This window comes from Sinohyriopsis cumingii, chromosome 1 (genome assembly GCF_028554795.1).
Source record: "Sinohyriopsis cumingii isolate HCF-2022 chromosome 1, ASM2855479v2, whole genome shotgun sequence".
NCBI lineage: Eukaryota > Metazoa > Mollusca > Bivalvia > Unionida > Unionidae > Sinohyriopsis > Sinohyriopsis cumingii.
The window spans coordinates 139845714-139865443 of NC_142961.1; the positions used below are offsets into that span (position 1 = coordinate 139845714).

General features: G+C 36.4%; 1 protein-coding gene across 1 annotated transcript in view; it reads right to left on the minus strand.

Annotated features, from left to right (window-relative positions):
• Positions 1 to 19730, minus strand: part of LOC149808009 (HBS1-like protein) — a 98953-nt gene that overhangs the window by 51199 nt on the left and 28024 nt on the right. The window lies entirely within an intron of this gene.

The window sequence follows — 19730 nt, forward strand, 5'->3', positions numbered from 1 at the left end:
GCCTGCTGAGGCAGCTGTAAGTACCATTTTTATAAGTCTTTGGTATGACTCAGCCATGGTTCGAACCCATGACCTCCTGTTTCTGAGGTGGATGCTCTAACCACCAGGCCACTGGAGTGGTCAGCATTATCTGTTATAATTTTTAGTAATGACGGTCATATCTGATGGCAGATTGGCAGCATTATGATAAATGTCAAAGATCTTCATTTCCATCAAATTTGGCCTAACTATATTTAATGGCTTGGGAGAAAATAGTGAATTAAAAGTTTAAAATTTTTAGCAACAGTGCCATATTTCATGATAAATCAGGATTACTATAATTTTACAATTCTGAAAGGTCTTCATTCATTGATTTACCATATCGGGTCAAATTCTATTCAGCTCTTTTCAGAAGTAGTTTGCAGTTTTTCTAAATTTTATAATGGTGGTCATATTTATCTGTGAATCAGCATCATTTATGCAAACTTTAAAAGTTTTTAGGTCAGGATTCTTTCTATCAGGTTTGGGCTAATTGCACTTGGCAATTCTGTAAAAGATACTGTTTGAATGTTATTTTATATTTTGTGACTGGCCATATTTTATGGTTAGCATCATTTGTATAAATCTGAAAGCCAATTATGCCAGAGAGATATCTGGCAAAGCTTGGTCAAAACTGGTATAATGGTTCTTGCAAAGAAGTTTTAAATCACAATTGTTGACATATGCAAAATAAAAACTCAATGCATGACAAATGCAGGGTCATACCATAAATTCACTTAGCCTTACTGCCAGATGAGAGAAAAATCATGGGCATAATGTACACTTGGCCTTACAGCCAGATGAGATAAACACTACTGATCTATCTGATTGTAGATATAATACTAAATCCTGTATTTTTTTTTAAAACCCTTTATTCAATCATGTTACAGTAAATAACTTCATATACACATTGATAATATATACAGATGCCAAAAAGTACAAAAGTAGTCACTCAGAATTAAAATGAACAAATTCTAAGAAAAACACATTACGGTAATAAGACATTATAGGGCTATAAGAAAAAAAAAATTATATTTACACACTAGGTTGGTTTAAAAAAATACAATATAAAAAAGCATCATAAAAATAGTATTTTACAACCTCCCTCTCTCCCCCCTCTCTGAGTGTATTCACTTTTAAACCTGTTTTATTTACATGAAATGTCTGCACAAAATTCTGCATGTGACACATGTGTATTGAATAAAATGCTATGAAGAAGCTGATTTGCAGGAGACACAAGTGTATATAACAAAATGCTATGAAGAAGCTGATTTGAATGTGACACAAGTGTACATAACAAATCCTGTGAAGCTGGTTTGCATGTCACTAATGTACAGAACAAAATGCTACGAAGAAGCTGGTTTGCATGTGATGCAATTGTATAGAACAAAACACTATGAAGAAGCTGATTTGCATGTGTCACAAGTGTATACAACAAAATGCTGTGAAGCTGGTTTGCACACACAAAAATGATAAAGGATCTATTTATTTAGATGTATTTCTAAAGCATGAACATTTATTGACACCCTGCTGAAACCTTTACTTCAACTACTATCAAGATCATATTTCAGCTGTGTTATTTTTTTATTATTATGGTGCATGCATTAAGTAGAAAATACACAAACCCTGAAGTCAATATATCTGATATAACCTGTATAGGAACCCCATCACTCACACCCTGCTGTCAGTTTTTAAACTCATCCACTACAATAAATAATGACTATATAATGATGAATCATAACTTTCAAGGTAGCTAGGGGGAGGGGGATGAGATAGTTTAGTCTTGTATACTACAGTACAAGTTTTCAAATGTAAAGCTCAAATACATGTACCTTATAAAAACTGGCTGCCATTGTTAAGGTATATAAAGTATTTTCATCTTGGTGAAGTACATTTTCACAAAATTGTGCACATGTCCCAGCATTGCGATTTGCATCAGAGTTTTTTTTTTTGATTTTAGTCTTGAAACCCTTTAGTCTTGTCAAGAACCCCAATGTCAATTTTAGTCCTGAAAGTCCTGTCAAGAGACCCAATGTCACTTTTAGTCCTGAAAGTCCTCTCAAGAGACCCAATGTTATCTCAGTACAGTTAAACTTCTCAAAATGTCTGAAAGCAGTTTTACTAATTTCTTTTAGTCAAAGACTTCTCCTTATGGAGTGTAGTCAAATTTATATGTGCTTTCATTGCACACATTCAATTACAAAAGCTTAAATCTTTAAATAAACATCAAGATTTGTGCTGAACATAAAGAATACCATATTTACTCACTTTTAAGTCAAGTCCAAATACAAAGTGCACTGACCCAGATCTGCCATAGCATTATGCACAGGCAGATGTGAGTGCATTTTGTCAGAAGTAATCAGTAAAACAAACAACACACACCTGATTTGTCAGTGTGTTATGCAACTGCATATCTGGGTCTATATTGTTTGCAGTTAAACCCAATTTAAGAGTATGGTAAATGTCAATGATTTTTTGACACCATATATTTTTACCTAGTAAGATTATTTAGTGGTGCCGATTTAGTGACACATATTACATACTACCAAGTAGTTAAGGTGGTAGCATATTACCAGTTTTCTATCAAGATTAATTACCCTTTAACATCTATATTATATTATATACCATCTTTATCGTAAAGTTTATTCTACATTTTTTATTCAGTTTAATTACTCAGAAGTTTCATAGTCATTAATTTTATTCTTAATCCTAATTTTCTGACACATTTTATGATTATCAACCATAGTGTTACACTACAGCTTGAGGAAATGTCTGAAAAGTATGATCTCTTAAGTTTTATATCATGCATAGTTATTACAGTGAAATCTGTCTTGCGCGACCACCTGTCGTTTATGACCACAACTGTAATGCACTGATCAATTTAATTACATAAATGCAATACTGCGAGCAACCAAAATCAGAATTCAACCAGAAACCATGATTGTGTGCAAAATGTTTTGACACTGATGGGAACAATCATACTGATACAAAAAACCAGTGACCTTGATTTAATCATTTGTAAAGATGAGCGCTTAGGAGTTTCCACAGTCAAAATACACACTGTTTGTTCTAAACAACACTGCTATCACAAAAATACAAAACCCAATGACCTTTAGTCAATTAATTGTAACCACAACCATCTAAACAATACAGACTTTTAAAAACAAACAAAAAATTAGGCCAGCTACCAGCTTCATAAATTTTACAGGTCATGCAAGTGGTATCATTATTGACTGTAAACCAGACTAAGTACATGTTGCTCACTGTCAATGTAGTGCCAAAGTTATGTTAATACACACCGAGATTAAACATTCTTTCTTCAAACAGAATAATCATGGACATACAGTAAGTTTAAAGGATTATATTGCTGTTATTTTTACTCTTTCATGAAAATCAACATTATGCCAATGACGTCATTATAAATCTTTTTAAAGGACTTCAGTGTACTGGTCAATTACTTTGTCTGACTTTGGATTTAATCGATAATACTTGTAATTAATGAGGCCTTTGTACACGTCTTTAATGCTAATAAGTGATAATCATTTTCCAGATCTGATTGGAATTTTTAAAAGGTTGTAATGTTGTTTTTTTATTGTTAGAGTGATTACAACCCATACATCAAATTGCATTATCTGTTCACCTTAGTGCAGACAGTTACACCAAATGTTTATAGAATTAATCCATTTATGTCATTGGTAAACAAGAACTTGTCTCTAAATTAGATTATTCTGTTTCTGGATGAGTTTATCATTATATCCTTTGATTTTGTTCAATGGTATATTCCAAATTACCCAAAGTCTGACCAACACCACAAAAGTTGTTACTACAACTGATCACTGCTAAAAATGTCAGAACCACCAGCAAAAGGGAGAAAAAATTCTTGCTTGGGAGGAAAGAAATAATGTCACTGAAAGAAATGAAGTTAACTTATGATCTTCAAATATAAATGTGAATGTTTTATGATAGATGTACATCTATACTGCTATACAGACATAAAATAAGACCACCCATCTTGAGACCATGTTTTATTGACAAACGGGGTGGGTGGTCTTCCAGAACAGGTTCTACTGTAATAACTAAGATACCATAAGAATACTCTCATCTCAACTAAACAAAGCATGCTACTCTATTATTGGTTCATTACAACCAAATCACAGATGTGTTCATTGTCAAGTCTGTATCAAAACTGTGGCATGCTTCACAGCCTGTCACATTCTAGATTGTTGCCAACAAAATTTGAATAAAGGAAGCAATTTTTTGTTGGCATGAAGATGTCACATGGAGGGACCATATCTCATCTTAATACAACATGGAACACTGGAAAAGCTGTGATTCAGAAACCAAGTTAGCAGCATAATACTGCCACATTGCCAAAATTCCACTATTTACAAATATGATTTACATTATTTATACAAAATTGGAAAATATTTTTTTTATTTGTTCTGAGTAAAACAGGTTTCTTCAATACAAAAAATAAGAAATACCTTGCATATATACATTGGTCAAACCCAAGACTTGAACCCACTCAGACAAAGGTGACATGTCAGTGATCTGTAAAGGCGAATGCCTTAGAGCACTCGGACAGCCCAGTCCCCCAACCCTACACTGTTGATAGTTGTTGTTGTAGGGTTCAACACCATTTTTCAGTACAGTATAGGCTATACATTGTGGCCAGTATAAATGGGGGGGGGGTAGGAAGAACCAGGGAAAACCCCAGAAAGAACCACCGACCCATGAGAAGCTACTAGCAAGCTTTCTCACATACCCACATTGGCTAAACCTGAGACTCAAACCCACGCAGACAGGTGAGCTGGCCTACACTGGTGAAGTTAGATACACGTACATGAAATCAGGGACAAAGATAGTCCTATGGGTGCAGATTCTGGCAACTCTTGAAAAACTAGTCCTGGGAGGGTTTAGAGAATAATGTGATTTTCATAAATTTAAAATAAAATAATTCCTCAGTAGGGTGCTGTGGCTGGGAAAGGAGTAGAGACAGAATTAATAAATGAAGGCTAATTTTCATCAATGTCAAGTAATTCCTGAACTATTCTTTGCATGTGTCAGAGAACTGGAATGTAATCACTATGTGTCAACAGTTTACACTAGACCTGGATCATGCCTTGGTGTCTTTTTTCCTCCCACTTCTCTCCAGGGACTTAGCTACTATGTAACTGTGGTCAAGATCCCCAATTTGTATCCATATAAGCATTTACTGGGCTTTAGAAGACCTATTTATACATGCAACTAATACTAGGTCCATGCCATCCTCCAGGGACTTGGTCCCTTGATCATAATTTGGATACTATTTGCAATCCCCTCATATACCCATCTACACCTTATCAACACAACTGCTAATATACAATTTAAACTGACCTCTTATTCAGCTTTCATATGTCATAGGGACAAAGCACAACTTGGCATAAGGACATGTTTTACAAACACTCTAGTAAAATTTGTTGAATTTTCCTCTCAAATAGTCATAAATTATTTCACAAACATTAGCTGACAGTTTACAACTGTTCTTGCTCTTGTTGTCAGCAAACATTAGTGAAAAGAAAGGCATTATAAAATTGCTTTAAATGTAGCCTGATTCCCTATCAACTTTGGACATAGTCTTAACCAAGTCTTGAATACAATAATAAAAAAACCACTTGCACCAAAGGAGGTAAAAATGAAAATGTCATATATCCTGGTCGTGATTATGTTGCTGACCCATTAATTTGAGAAATTTAAGGCTGCACATGGCGACTTTAAGCTCAGAAAAAGGAAGCAGGAAAGACATATACTTAACAACAAAACATCTTTAACAAAACTGCTATCCCCATTCTAAAACAATTATTTCGAAAAATTGTTGGTGCTTGTATAATTTCACATTGTGCAGTACGACATCACAAATACATGTTCAACATTTCAAACAATTTATAGCTGATAATATTCCAATATTTTTTTTGTTACAAATTTCTTAAATTTAAATTATGATTATTGTTATTATTATTATTGTGACATGAAATATTTATATTTGTAAATGAACATATATTTAGTCCCTTGTTAAAAAAAAGTTGCTACTTTTATATTAGAGAAACTGAAGGAAAAGCAGAATTTGAGCCGATTACTAGTATTTCCCAACACAGTGACAATAACTTGCCATGTGACACCTGCTGTCAAATTTACTTTGAAAAAAATCCAATGGACAGATGATAAATCTAGGACTAGCTGAGAAATTTATAACTTGTACTGAGGATAAAAGCAAGCTGTAAAAATGTTTTTAATGTTGTGCATCCATATTAAATAAAAAAGACAATAAATGACTTACAATCAGACACAGCAATAATATATGTTACTTAACAAGAGGGAATGGTAAGATGATTCGTTTTGTAGCCAAGTCAAGTCAAACATTTTGCTGGGCAACTAGAATAGTGTGTTAGTAAGCCAGTATTTTGATATAATGCATGAAGAAAATATATCGATATAATGAAAATGTAATGAAAATCTCAATTCTGCACTAAAATAAAATGTGCCTATTTTTTCCTGCCTTGCAAAAGATTATCAGTTTTTAAAGAATTTATAAAAAAGTTTTTAAAGAATTAATTTAGAAATAATCTCACTCTCTTCAAAATATCAGACACTTTAATACAAATGACAATGTAATTAAGTGGCGGGGAGATGAATCACAAGCAAGAAACTTGTCACAAATAACAAACCTACACAAATATGAAGTTGTGACTAAATTACAATATTTGACATTTCAACATGTGTCAAATGTCTTAGATATGCATAATCAGAGACTTACAAATGTCCATGATGAGTACCTCAATATGAATACGTCCATCAAGATTTAGAACTAATCATACACATGAAAAACTTAGCCAATTGCAAAAACAAAAGCACTGGCAAATGGAAAAACAAGCACAGAAATATGTAAAAACAGAAGCACAGGCAAATGCAAAAACAAAAGCACAGGCAAATGTAAAATCATAAGCACAGGCAAATGCAAAAACATAAGCACTGGCAAATGCAAAAACAAAAGCACAGGCAAATGTAAAAACAAAAGCACAGTCAAATGCAAAAACAAAAGCACAGGCAAATGTAAAAACATAAGCATGGGCAAGTGCAAGTGCAAAACAGTAAATGATCTACTTTTGCCCATAGTGTGTAGTAACCTTCAAGATGAATATAATCAAGTTTCACGATTGTACGTACAATGATATCTGATCAAATGAGCTAAATGCGTGAATTTAAAATAATATTTGAAACATGAAACACTGATCACTTGACCTACTTTTGCCCAAACGAATTAGTACCCTTCAGTATGAATACACCCATCAAGTGTCACAACTGTACATAAAAGAGCATCATTGAAACTTAGCTAATTGCTGAAACTTAATGTAACTGCTGGACCATGATTAAGAAGTCAGTGACCTATTTTTGTCCAAGATAAGTAAGCCATCAAGTTTCTAGAGTCTATATACAACAGTACTAGCAAAAATAAGCAAAATGCAAAAACTGAATGTAATCACCGAAGCATGAAAATTGGGTTATCGTGTACAAATTACATAAGACTTGTGCTACCCAAGCATTTATAGTGCTGACCAACTGGACTGGCACAATGAGTGTGTGTGACTTGGATTTTTAACGTAGCTTTATCAATTTTTCAGTCATACTGCTCTGATGTCCATAGTGTGGCAGTTATAGTGATGTCTAGCATGGAGGCATTATGACGCAGATGTGTAGCATCATGTCCCACCTAGTCGCATTATCCTGACTCCAGGCCGACCAGTCCTAATACTAACCTCTAAATGCTGAGTGCCAAGTGAGGCAACTGCTAGTACCATTTTTAGAAGTCTCTGGTATGAATCGGCTGGTCTTTGAACCTGCACCCTCCTACATACAAGGCAATACTCAAACCACATAGGCCGACTGGCAAAATGACGGAATATTACTATTAGACTAGTCTTTTTGATCTACTGGGGTTAGAAATGAAGCTTGATTTTCTCATCTATTAGAGCAGAGTTTAAAGAATAAATTTTTAAAATAAAAACCCCACTAAATTTGCTTTGCACTCCATTTTCATTGCACTGATAAAAACCATCCATTTCTGGGCCTGTACTTGTAACAGGTAAAGCAGGAAAATGTGTTATAAATATCCAAAGCAGAAGTAAGTAATATTCAGCTGACATGTTCTGATCTATGCACCTCATCTAACATATAGACCAGTCATACTGTATATGCTGTAAGTCAAGTCCAACTGTAAACAACATACACCCTGATCTGTCATCACATCAAGCACTTGCAGATCAGATCTGTTTTTTGTTAATGTTGTCACGTTACTCCTAACAAACTGAAAGCAACCAGATCTGCCAATACAATATGTGATGACAGATCTGGGTTACTGCAGTTTGCAGCTGGACTCCAATTATAAGCAGATATATATGGTACATGCGGAGATGTTCAACTTTTCTCTTTATTTTGGTTAGTCAAATCCCTATTTTCTGATATTCAAATGTAAATATAAACACTTTAAAAAGCAGTATTCAACATTGCAATATGCTGTAATTATATTTACAACATGATATCATGCTGTACAATATATTCTGTTCAATTTTAACAAGAATCGAAGATATAACTGCAGTGTTGCCCCTTGGTTGTGCTGACATGGTGTCATTTTGTGTATGTTTGTCCCCTTATGTGATCGATATAAGGCAAACTATTACATAACTGTTACATACATTTTTAGGTAATTATCAATTCATAATCAGTCATGTGACTAAAGCAAACATATGAAATCATGCTCTCATAACAGCAGTGATGACAGATGAATATTACAGCCAACAGTGAATTAGCACAAACCAACTGATGCAGTCATACTATCAAAACAGTGGACAGACAATCATTCTCATAATTTATCGAGTATTTCACTGATATAATTTTAAACCTTACTTTTTTTATATTCTGAACACCTGGTAAATGAAGTAAATTGCCTGCCTGCATACCTGCCAAATGATATAATGGTGAATCAAGCACTGATTATTTGCACCATTTCCATGTTAACAATATTAATACAATTACACCTTGATTCAAATCATTACAATCTTTTGATTAAATTAGTTATTAAAGGAATATTTCATCAATGAAATGAAACAGAAAGAAAAGAAAAAAAAAGGGGGGGGGGCAAATTGGGACTTACTAGTCCAGCCAAGATAATGCAGACAAGTGAAATCAAAACTGAATGTTTCCTTCTTTTTTCTATGTTTAATCAAGCTAATTACATAAAATTTCACTTGTCCAACACTCATGTATGGTAACTGTCTTAACTAGTTGTTCAATGGAACTGCTGTCCAAAGAAAAACCCTTTTATGTCACAGGTTACATGTAGACATACAAATGTAAATGCAGTGTAACTGTCTCTGGAAATAGGATACAATTTCTTAAAAAGACTAAACGTTTCTGAGAAGTATTCATTGATCAGATTACCTCAATCTAAAAAAATTACAAATGTCCATACTGCTGCCTAAAAATATTATAATCATATATACATTCAAATAAATGTGGTGTTGCATTTAACAAAAATGAAAACTGGCCCAGGTTCATGATTTTTATAAGTCAGTTGATGCAGTATCATGAACTGCTTTTAGTATAGTTAGCTAAAATTCAGGTACGTTTGAAGCTGGCATTGGAATCAGTCTGTACAATTGTATGAAATACCTACTTTCCTACATTCTATTCCTGACAGTGTAAAATATGCAGTAAACTGATTTACATGTACACCTCAACAGGCATCTCAATGTAACACAAATTCTATCACTCCAAGCAAGTTTCAGATTCCTAATCTTTGCACTTGCAATTTTTCAGGAATTCATAATTTGATCTACTCTTTCAACCAGACTTTCATGTAGTTTTGTGAGATTTCTGCCATGAGGGTCTGGTAACAAACTGAATAGACTTTCTCTTAAAACCAAGGCTCTCCCAAAATTTGCAGACATTACATGATTGGCAAACAAAATTAGGTGATGTAATACATCAGTGTGATATTTTTATGACATGTCTCATGTGATGATGACATGTTATAGCTCATGTGATGGTTACATGACATGTCATGTGCTGATGATATGACATGTCTTATGATGATGATATGACATGTCTTAAGCAATGGCTATACAATATGTCTCATGATATGACATGTCCCGCATGATGATGATAAGACACTTTCATGATCCCTTGAGGCATGGGGTGTTGTTATGTTATATGACACACTGCCATGTCATGATATACAACTATTTAAAGTTTCAGTAAAATATCTTGTTTCAAAAGTCATACTCCAAAAAATTATACAAATCAGTTTCCTTTGCCATGAAATGGACATATGAATAGCAAAATACACAGAAAAAATTACAAAAAGTAAAAGAAAAGGTACATATTGACAAAAAAAGCAAAATTTTTCAGTAAATAATGTTTCTCCAATCAAATTAACATTAGGGATATGAGCCTGTCCCCACCCCCTTCCAAATCTTGACCTACTTAAAAGTCGAAAATTCCTATTTTCTGTCTATATAATATAGACAAAGGGCAATAACGAGTTTTTAAGCTCAGCCAAATACTAACAAGGATGCCAACATTGCGGAGTAATGAGGAGGGTTATTAAGTAATGTGATTGGGTAAGTATTCTTCAAGATACATAAATTGCTGGAAAAGTTTAATTTCTCCTTCGAATATATTTCCTGATCACAATAATGTAAGGAGCAATGGTAAAAAGAGGAGGGTAATGCTGAGTATCTAACCAATACTTTGGGTCTCCATCAAAGGAACAAAAAGACTTGGAGCCTATTCAATCCTTATTCAGAACAAAATTTCACTGGCAAATCTAGTGAATCAAGGAGGCTGTGCTGATGTTAACTGAGCTTGTTGACTGCCACAGTACCCACCTGATTCGGAATTGGTCTGTATAAAGCTTAATTCCTGAGATAAAAACTCTTCAAGGTTACTCTGCATGCCAGCCAACAGCTCTATTATGTTATGTCAGAAGACATGGATTGCAGAGACCATCTAATTTAATGAGCTGAGATGTTCATGAGGCAACTCTGATCTTTTGAGACTTCAGAATATACCAAGTGTAAAACTCTTTTCTGCCAGGAAGATAGGGCTTGTGATATCCTGCTTCCCGGCCTCCAGTGCATGTGCAATGACTTTTCTCTGTGCACTTCAAGTAGTGCTTGGGGTCTTCGGGTCTTCAATGGCCGTTGCTCGCGGCATGTCCATCAAAGAAAGGGAGTATATGATGACTCTCGGATTGCCTACTGATGACAACCCATTTTTGGCCACAAAGCCTGGATGCATGAGAACCACCAAACCTTCTGACAGTTTAGGTCCACTCAACGAGCAGGTAACTCTCACCCAACATGTCAAAGCTAAAGCTATCAAGAAACATGTTTTGTGTGATATTAGTTTCAGTGAATTTCAGGCAAAAGGCACAAATTTATCTGAATCGAGCCATGTTAAAACCCATAAGATTCCATTTTGGAAACAAGGTGAGGGACTTGGTCAAACCAAATCAAGATTGGCAAGTAGGTCTGATAGATCTTGATAATGACTGATATCTCTCCTGCCATGATTCCTGAATGTGTCTGATATCATGGAGTGGTAGCCTTTGATGGTAACTGGAGTCAACTTTTTCTCCTCATAGAGCCGAAGAAAAAAGTCAGCCAGTTGGGGAATTTAAGCACTTAAAGCGTCTTAGCTTCAATGGACTTGGCAGCAAAATTGTTTGTTTTTAAGAGGAATTGAATAATCATCTTAACTGGATATAAAAGTCACATGACCATAGGCTATGTTGCTTTCATGATAGGACAGCAGGTTCTCATTCATATTGAGACTCAGCCCCTGAAAGCATGCCACTTTCCCTCATAGGCCTTCTGATCTTGCCCTCAAGATTCTCTCCACAGTCAAAGGTCTAACTTCTTTCTTTTGCATAGAGACTCAGCCCCTGAAAGCATGCCACTTTCCCTCATAGGCTTTCAGATCTTGCCCTCAAGGTTCTCCCCACAGTCAAAGGTCTAAATTCTTTCTTTTGCATGAGACTCAGCCCTGTAAGCATGCCACTTTCCCTCAAAGGCCTTCAGATCTTGCCCTCAAGATTCTCTCCACAAAGGTCTAACTTCTTTCTTTTGCTTAGAGACTCAACCCCTGAAAGCATGCCAATTTCCCTCATAGGCCTTCAAATCTTGCCCTCAAGATTCTCTCCAGTCAAAGGTCTAAATTCTTTCTTTTGCTTAGAGATTCAGCCCCTGAAAATATGCCACTTTCCCTCACAGACCTTCAGATCTTGCCCTCAAGGTTCTCTCCACAGTCAAAGGTCTAAATTCTTTCTTTTGCATGAGACTCAGCCCTGAAAGCCTGCCACTTTCCCTCATAGGCCTTCAAATCTTGCCCTCAAGATTCTCTCCAGTCAAAGGTCTAAATTCTTTCTTTTGCTTAGAGATTCAGCCCCTGAAAATATGCCACTTTCCCTCACAGACCTTCAGATCTTGCCCTCAAGATTCTCTCCACAGTCAAAGGTCTAAATTCTTTCTTTTGCATGAGACTCAGCCCTGAAAGCCTGCCACTTTCCCTCATAGGCCTTCAGATCTTGCCCTCAAGGTTCTCTCCACAGTCAAAGGTCTAAATTCTTTCTTTTGCATGAGACTCAGCCCTGAAAGCCTGCCACTTTCCCTCATAGGCCTTCAAATCTTGCCCTCAAGATTCTCTCCACAGCCAAAGGTCTAACTTCTTTCTTTTGCTTAGAGACTCAGCCCCTGAAAACATGCCACTTTCCCATAAAGGCCTTCAGATCTTGCCCTCAAGATTCTCTCCAAAGTCAAAGGTCTAAATTCTTTTTTTCGCAATTCCTAATAACAAAATCCATGCATGACAGAGACAACAGTTTGCACAAAGGTGAAATACCTGTAACCGTGGTTGTTTAAGATTTGGCTTATCCAGAATCTATCTGGCATATCTATAGCCAGATAAGTAGATTGCTGACAGAAGACTTGTCCTATATGAGAGGGGCTCTCAGAGGGGTTATCAGAAAGAGCTTGCAGGTCAAACAACTCAACGTCATTATTATTTTTATACCAAGACCATGGATGGGTAGGCAAAGACCCACAACCCCTCACAACTGAATGACAAAACTGGAGAGATAACGGTAGGCAACTTGTTGCATAAAAAATGATCATTGTATGCCCTCAACATGTACAAATCTTATGAAAGACTGATTAGCACAAGGATCATTTCGTATGAATGACTTTACTCTTTCTGGAGAGAGTTTCAACCAGGACAATAGAGTTGTCTGAGAATACGATATGGAGCTGGCAGCACAAATATAGAAACTGCCAAACCAGAAGACAGGTTGGGTGATTTGGTACCCATTCTTTCAGGAGGTAGATCACCATTATAGAGTTGTACAACATAATCAGGACTGTTTTCCCAGAGAGTTTGTCCTTCCAAACCAGAAAGGCTTTGATGACAGCCTTCATTTCTAGAAAGCTGATGTGGAGAGGTTGACTCTACAACTGTACATACTGGTATCTGTCACTTCTGATTGGGGCTTCTCTTGAGAAATTCCTGTTGTGAGACAACTGTTGTTGCATCACTAACACAAGAATTACTGATGATCCTTTTGATCAAGTGGACTAGAAAATGGGTGCCACTGAGCCAGCAAGCAAGGTAATCTGTATGGGGTACATAAAAAGATCAACAGGCAGCATCAAGAATAACTGGGATAGTTACAAAAACCCTCGCTGAAATAAAAGTCCTCTTGGAAACGTACTCAACAAGCTGGACAATATGTACTACATGGACATGAAGGAGTTGTACCAGACTGAGATTGGTGATAAACTCCATGCCCAGATGGAAAAGGTTTGACATTCTCACAACTGATGTGCACCTGTATCACCTGTTGGAGAGTACTGTCTTTCTCCCAATCTGATTGTACATGTCCTGATCTGTCCATTGGATGGGGAGATGAAGAGTAGTTACTTTGATAAATTAAATCTGAAATCTCTCCTAAACAACTTGCATCTCCCACTCATTTTGAGGAAATACAATACCTTAATCAAAAGATATTGGAATTGCAGGAGACTGGCACCCAGAGGTAGGGTGTCTGCAGGTGGTGGGTTGATAAATTAGAGTCAAAGGGTTAAGAGGCTTTAAAGAGGAGAAACTTATTTTCACCCTCCCCCCCCCAATCATCCATATATGGCTGCCTCCTAAACTACTTTGGTTACTGCCTCCTGGCATTAGGCTGGGCTCTGAACTGAACCTGTGACATGAAAGATCCCTTTTCCTTTGCTTGCCTATCATTCCTCCACTAGGGCAGAGACAGATTGGTCTCAGAAGACTGGAGGTAGGCAGTGAGTTGGAGGGGCTGTTCCTGAGTTGCCTGCCTCCGAACTTCGTCAGTTTTGCACCCAAAGCGTAACAGCAAGTCAAATGTCATCATCTGAAATGCCATGGCATGATGTGGCTTGAGCAACATAGAATACAAACACTTGTCATGTTGTATCAGAGGCAGCCAGCACATCTGCCATAGAATGGTGAAATGCCCTTCTAATGACCCAAGCAATTCAGGCATTTGCCTCCCGGACATGCTCAATTGCAAAATGAGGGTAAGTCTAACCTTCTAGACACGTTGATAACATTTCAAACCAGCTTCAAAGATGCATGAAACACATTCTTGTCCACTTTGTAAAAAAGTGGGTCAGACATGTGGACCACCGCTAAATTCTTATCCACAGCCACGAGTTAAATATAGAGGGCATTGTTGTGTGTTTTGTCTGATGAAAACATTACTGGTACTTGGTCCGCAGACAGATGGTTATTGATCTATCTTGTCTTTACTAACTTGGGAAGCAGTCAGAAAGTCAGAGCCTCTGCCTCATCATCAACATCTAAATAACTATGACCTCATAGACATGTCTGATAGTTGGGGGTGGGGTGGGGCAGAGGCATTATGAAGCTTACAACAAATAGTATATCTCTTTGACAGCAGCCTTCATGCTGAATAAAGTCCACTGCATGGTTGGATCTGAGGAACACTGGTGATTATCTTCATACTCACTGTGTGTAGCATCCTGTTGCAGTTCCACTCCATGTCTGAATAAACCATCCCCTGTGTCACAGATGATGCAATAACATCATCTTTATACAAGTGAAGGTTACTTTCCAGCAGGGAAGCCATGAACATATTATAAGCTGGCTCTGCTGGACAAATTAGTTGTAGTGGAATGGACAGCTGGAAGGATGGCTGGCACAGGTGCTGGCCATGTAGAATTTGGTCTAGTTGGTACTGGTACCAGCCATGACATGTGCATGGTTGGATGGACAGATCTATCACTAAAGATTAAGCTATAGGCATGACTAGACAGGCAAATCTATCAGTAACAGCCCCAAACTGAGACTGCTGGATGGCCAGGATGATTCCAGACAGCAATACTGTAATAAAAAATGAATCCAATAGATCCATAAAAAAAACATGCTGAACTTAAAGGCCCAAAGGCCTTGCTCAGACATGGCCAGGGACTTTAGGCTACTGGGGTCATAAAATTTATGGGGGGAGGGGTAGGAGTACACCCCCAATGTGTTATCATTACTGGTGGAAGTAAGAGAGGGATACAAAGGCAACATCTGCCTTGGAATGTATTAGCTGCATCACTGCCTCCTGAAGCAGTCAACACATCTATAATTCAAGAGCTGGCATTGATAGTTATGATTGCGAAAAAATCATCATTAAGTGATTTGTCATCAGATGAATACTTAATATGTCTGTGTTGTCCTTGTGAGATTTTACCCCCTTTTCTTTGCTTTGGCCAACTTCTTCAAGACAGTGGCCCAAACATACTGAGATCTAAAGGCAAGACACTGCAAACAAAGGACAAAGTACAGTTTGCATGAGCCAGACATGACTCATGCATGTCTTTCCTGGCCATGCAAGAAAAGGACAAAGTGCAATTTGTATGAGCCAGACATGACTCATGCATGTCTTTCCTGGCCATGCAAGAAAAGGACAAAGTACAATTTGCATGAGCCAGACATGACTCATGCATGTCTTTCCTGGACATGCAAGAAAAGGACAAAGTACAGTTTGCATGAGCCAGACATGACTCATGCATGTCTTTCCTGGACATACACTTCTTGTATGTATTGCACTTCAAATTGAGATGTTTCACTGAAATAATATAATACTACAAAAATGCATAATTAACAACACTGCATGTTAACAAGTTGCTAAAATACCATTTACTGGGTGTTCTAACAATAGTTAGTGAGTGCTAAAATGTAAATCACAACATACATCAATGATAGTGTGTTGTACCCAGTGATATAAATAGACAAAGTCCAAGAATGTGACAAATTCATGAAAATATTGGAAAATATTTAAAAAATGATGTTTATTATCTATAGTCCTGATTAATATGCAATATAAATCAAAATTTCAAGATGGACGGTTAAAATTTATATCAATATTGGCATGGATTTATGGGAGTTTCTCATATAATGTCGACTGCATGCCAGTGAAGTTTAAAATCTAATGACACCTGGTGTGATATTGATGGAAAAGAGAAACTTTCTTCATTTTAGTAGTGCTGGATTTGGGATGTAGCAGCCTTATATTCCTAATGTTAATGTGAACGAGGAATGTATTCAAATGAGAAAGCATCCTTGGCCAAGTTCCTTGACGAATTTTAACACAAGATAATATGCTTTATTTGTAGCTCTGCTTCCAGAGCACTGGATGACCTGTGAACTCATTTCATAGCTACCAAAAACGTATTAGCAGACAGGGAAAAAGCTACTATATGTCAATCTCTATACTTCTTTAACTAAAGAATAAATCAGTATCTTTGTCTAGAAAAAGGTCAAATAATTTGATTTTGACAGGATAACACGGCAATATTTCTAGCTATCTGGTGTACAAATGTCAGATGTATGTATGGACTTGATCGCTATTTTAAAATCCTTAACATACTATGTATTATTTTGACATGCACCTAATGTGTAATGTTTTGCCACTGTACCTTCCCTCTTTTTTCAAAACCCATTTATTAACAGTGTATTAAAATACCTAAGTAAAAACATGTAAATTAAGGCAAAATTTTATATTCAACGATCAATTCTGTAACAATGAAAAACAGACAAAAACTTTTCAATGTTTTCCAAGAAATCAAGAAAATCATTCTGAATGGATCTTCCCTCCAAAACTTAATGACTTTCACTTCTCGAGAAAGCTGCCTTTTGTTTTTCTTTCACTTCATCATCTGGTGATGGGGTAGAAAAGTCAAAGGGTTTTATTTTCTTCAGTCTGATTGGAGTTACAGACTTGCAGCCTCTCATCTGCACAGAGTACAGGAATTTGGTAAATCTGGAATGCCTCCCATGTTTTTGTCTCCCTCTAGCTACTCTGAAACAGAGGACTTTTCCTAACGTTGATGGTTGCTTTGTATTTTCAAGCTGTTCAGTAATTATTTGTATCGAGTCAAACACATTACCTTCCTGGCTTAAATCTTTTGGATGACCCTTAAAATCCTCCAATGTGCTACTATTAACGGCTGAAGTTTGGTTATTACATTTGGAAAAAGCTTCTTTGCCAACAGGCTTGTCTACTGGACCAGAAAAGTGAAGTGTAGATTTCAATGTTCCCAACTCGTGTTCAGTAGCTTTCTTCCCTAATTCAGAAAGAGACACAATGTTTATGGTTCCATCATTTTGTCCAAGGTTTTTCTTATGCTGCTGAGCTAACTGAGCTAGTGACAGATTACTACTGCTACCACTGCTCAATATGTACTGCCTTGCCATGTCAGACAATGAGACAGAACATCCTATTTTGTTATCTATCTGCAACTCTGTTACTGGACTAATCTTCAAAAGGGTTGTTAGTATTGTATCAAGTGCTACATCACTTCTGGTTTGCTGTGGAGTCTTTTTAATTCCAGTACAAAGAGTAGCTAGTTCTGAAAGAGAAGGCTCCATGCTCCGTTCAAGTTTTGTTTGATTCAGAGCATGTTGTTTGGCCAGTTCGGATAATGAGATCCCTTTGTAGTCAATGTCTTTACCTCCCTGAGTCTGTTTTGCTTCATCAACCAAATGCAATGACTGAAGTTTGCTCGTCACCAGTTGCTGGTTGGTCCCTCTACTGCCCATTTCTGAAGACTCTGCAACATTTTCATTTCCTAGATTTGAATGTAAGTTCTTGTTATTCCCAAATGGTAAATTACTGATGTTAGGCTGTAACTGTCCTGTCTGGCTGGAAAGGTGTAAAAAATTGCAAATTTTTGCACTTTTGTCATGCAATCTAGCAGGATGAGACTGGGATATATTTTTTATTTTCTCTTCATTCACTGGTTCATTTTGTCTTGTGGCAGGAATTTTGCATGCTTTTTGGTCAGTCAAGATGGCTGCGTGCTTTTTTGCAAGTTCTGCCAGTGATAAGTTTGGCCTCCTCCCATCTGCAGAGTTAGCTCCCTTTTCTGTGAGAGATAAACTTGTCAATTCCCCTGACGTAGAACCAATATGCCCAGTTATCAAAGTCTTCACCAAATGCTCCCCAAAACGATTATGTAACAAAGTAGAAGATGGATCAAAACCTCTTAATCTAGTGTCATGTTCCAGTGCCATTTCTGCCAACGATGAACCTGATATTTTTGGTTCATCTGTCTCAAGGACCTGCTGTGCATCAGAACCAGTCTTTAAGGCTAAACTTGCAAGTGATAATGAACTGATAGAGTCCAAGTCTTTTAAACAAACTTTTCGTGGATTATCTGAACTATTACAACATTGTTTAGGCCCTGATGTTACCATCAGAGTATTTTGATTGCCAAATGATGAAGTGTTAGGTGGGAAAGATTCTCCCTTTGAAACTTCCATTCCATTTTCTGAAGATTCTGAATTTGTATCAAGATATTTTGTAAAGTTTAAGCTGACATTTCCTGCTACTGACTTTGCACATTTGCTTTTTCGTCCTCCATTCAAAAATGCATTTATTTTGGATGGATCATCTAAATCTGATTTTATTTTATTATGCACAAATATTTTTGATTCAGGAATTTCTGATTCCTTTCTTATTTCAACTTTACTCCCTGACTTATCACATGCAAGTTCAAAGGGAGAATCTATTTCTAAATCATCTGCATTATCTATTTCTAAATCATCTGCATTATCTAATTCATCTAATCCTTACCTTAGATAAGCCATGATGACAAAAACAATTTCATTTCATGCAGAACAGCCAGAATTTGTTTTTCATTGTACAAATGTTTTCAGCATTCCAGAGCAATTTCCGCAGGAAGCCATTAAATATGAAAAAAGAAAAGGCAATATGTTAAGCAACAGCTCATGAAGGAACAATTACCAAAAAGCACTTCATATTTGATACCATGTATAAATTTTTCCGAAAATATATAGCAGACATGCAAACATTACTCTTGATTTTACATTTTTGATGTCTAGACTTTATGACTAAAATAAACCAAAAATTAAAAGCCAAACAAGAAACCACAAATTAAGACAATAATAATCCATCTGTGGAAATAATACAACCACTTCTCAATCCATGAATTCAACTTTCAGTCAACATGTATATCTTCTGACAATGACCATAATATGTACAAAGTTTTACAGCAACCCACTGAAAATTGCAATACTGTCATAATTAGATAATGAAATGTATCAGTGCGAGAAAGTTT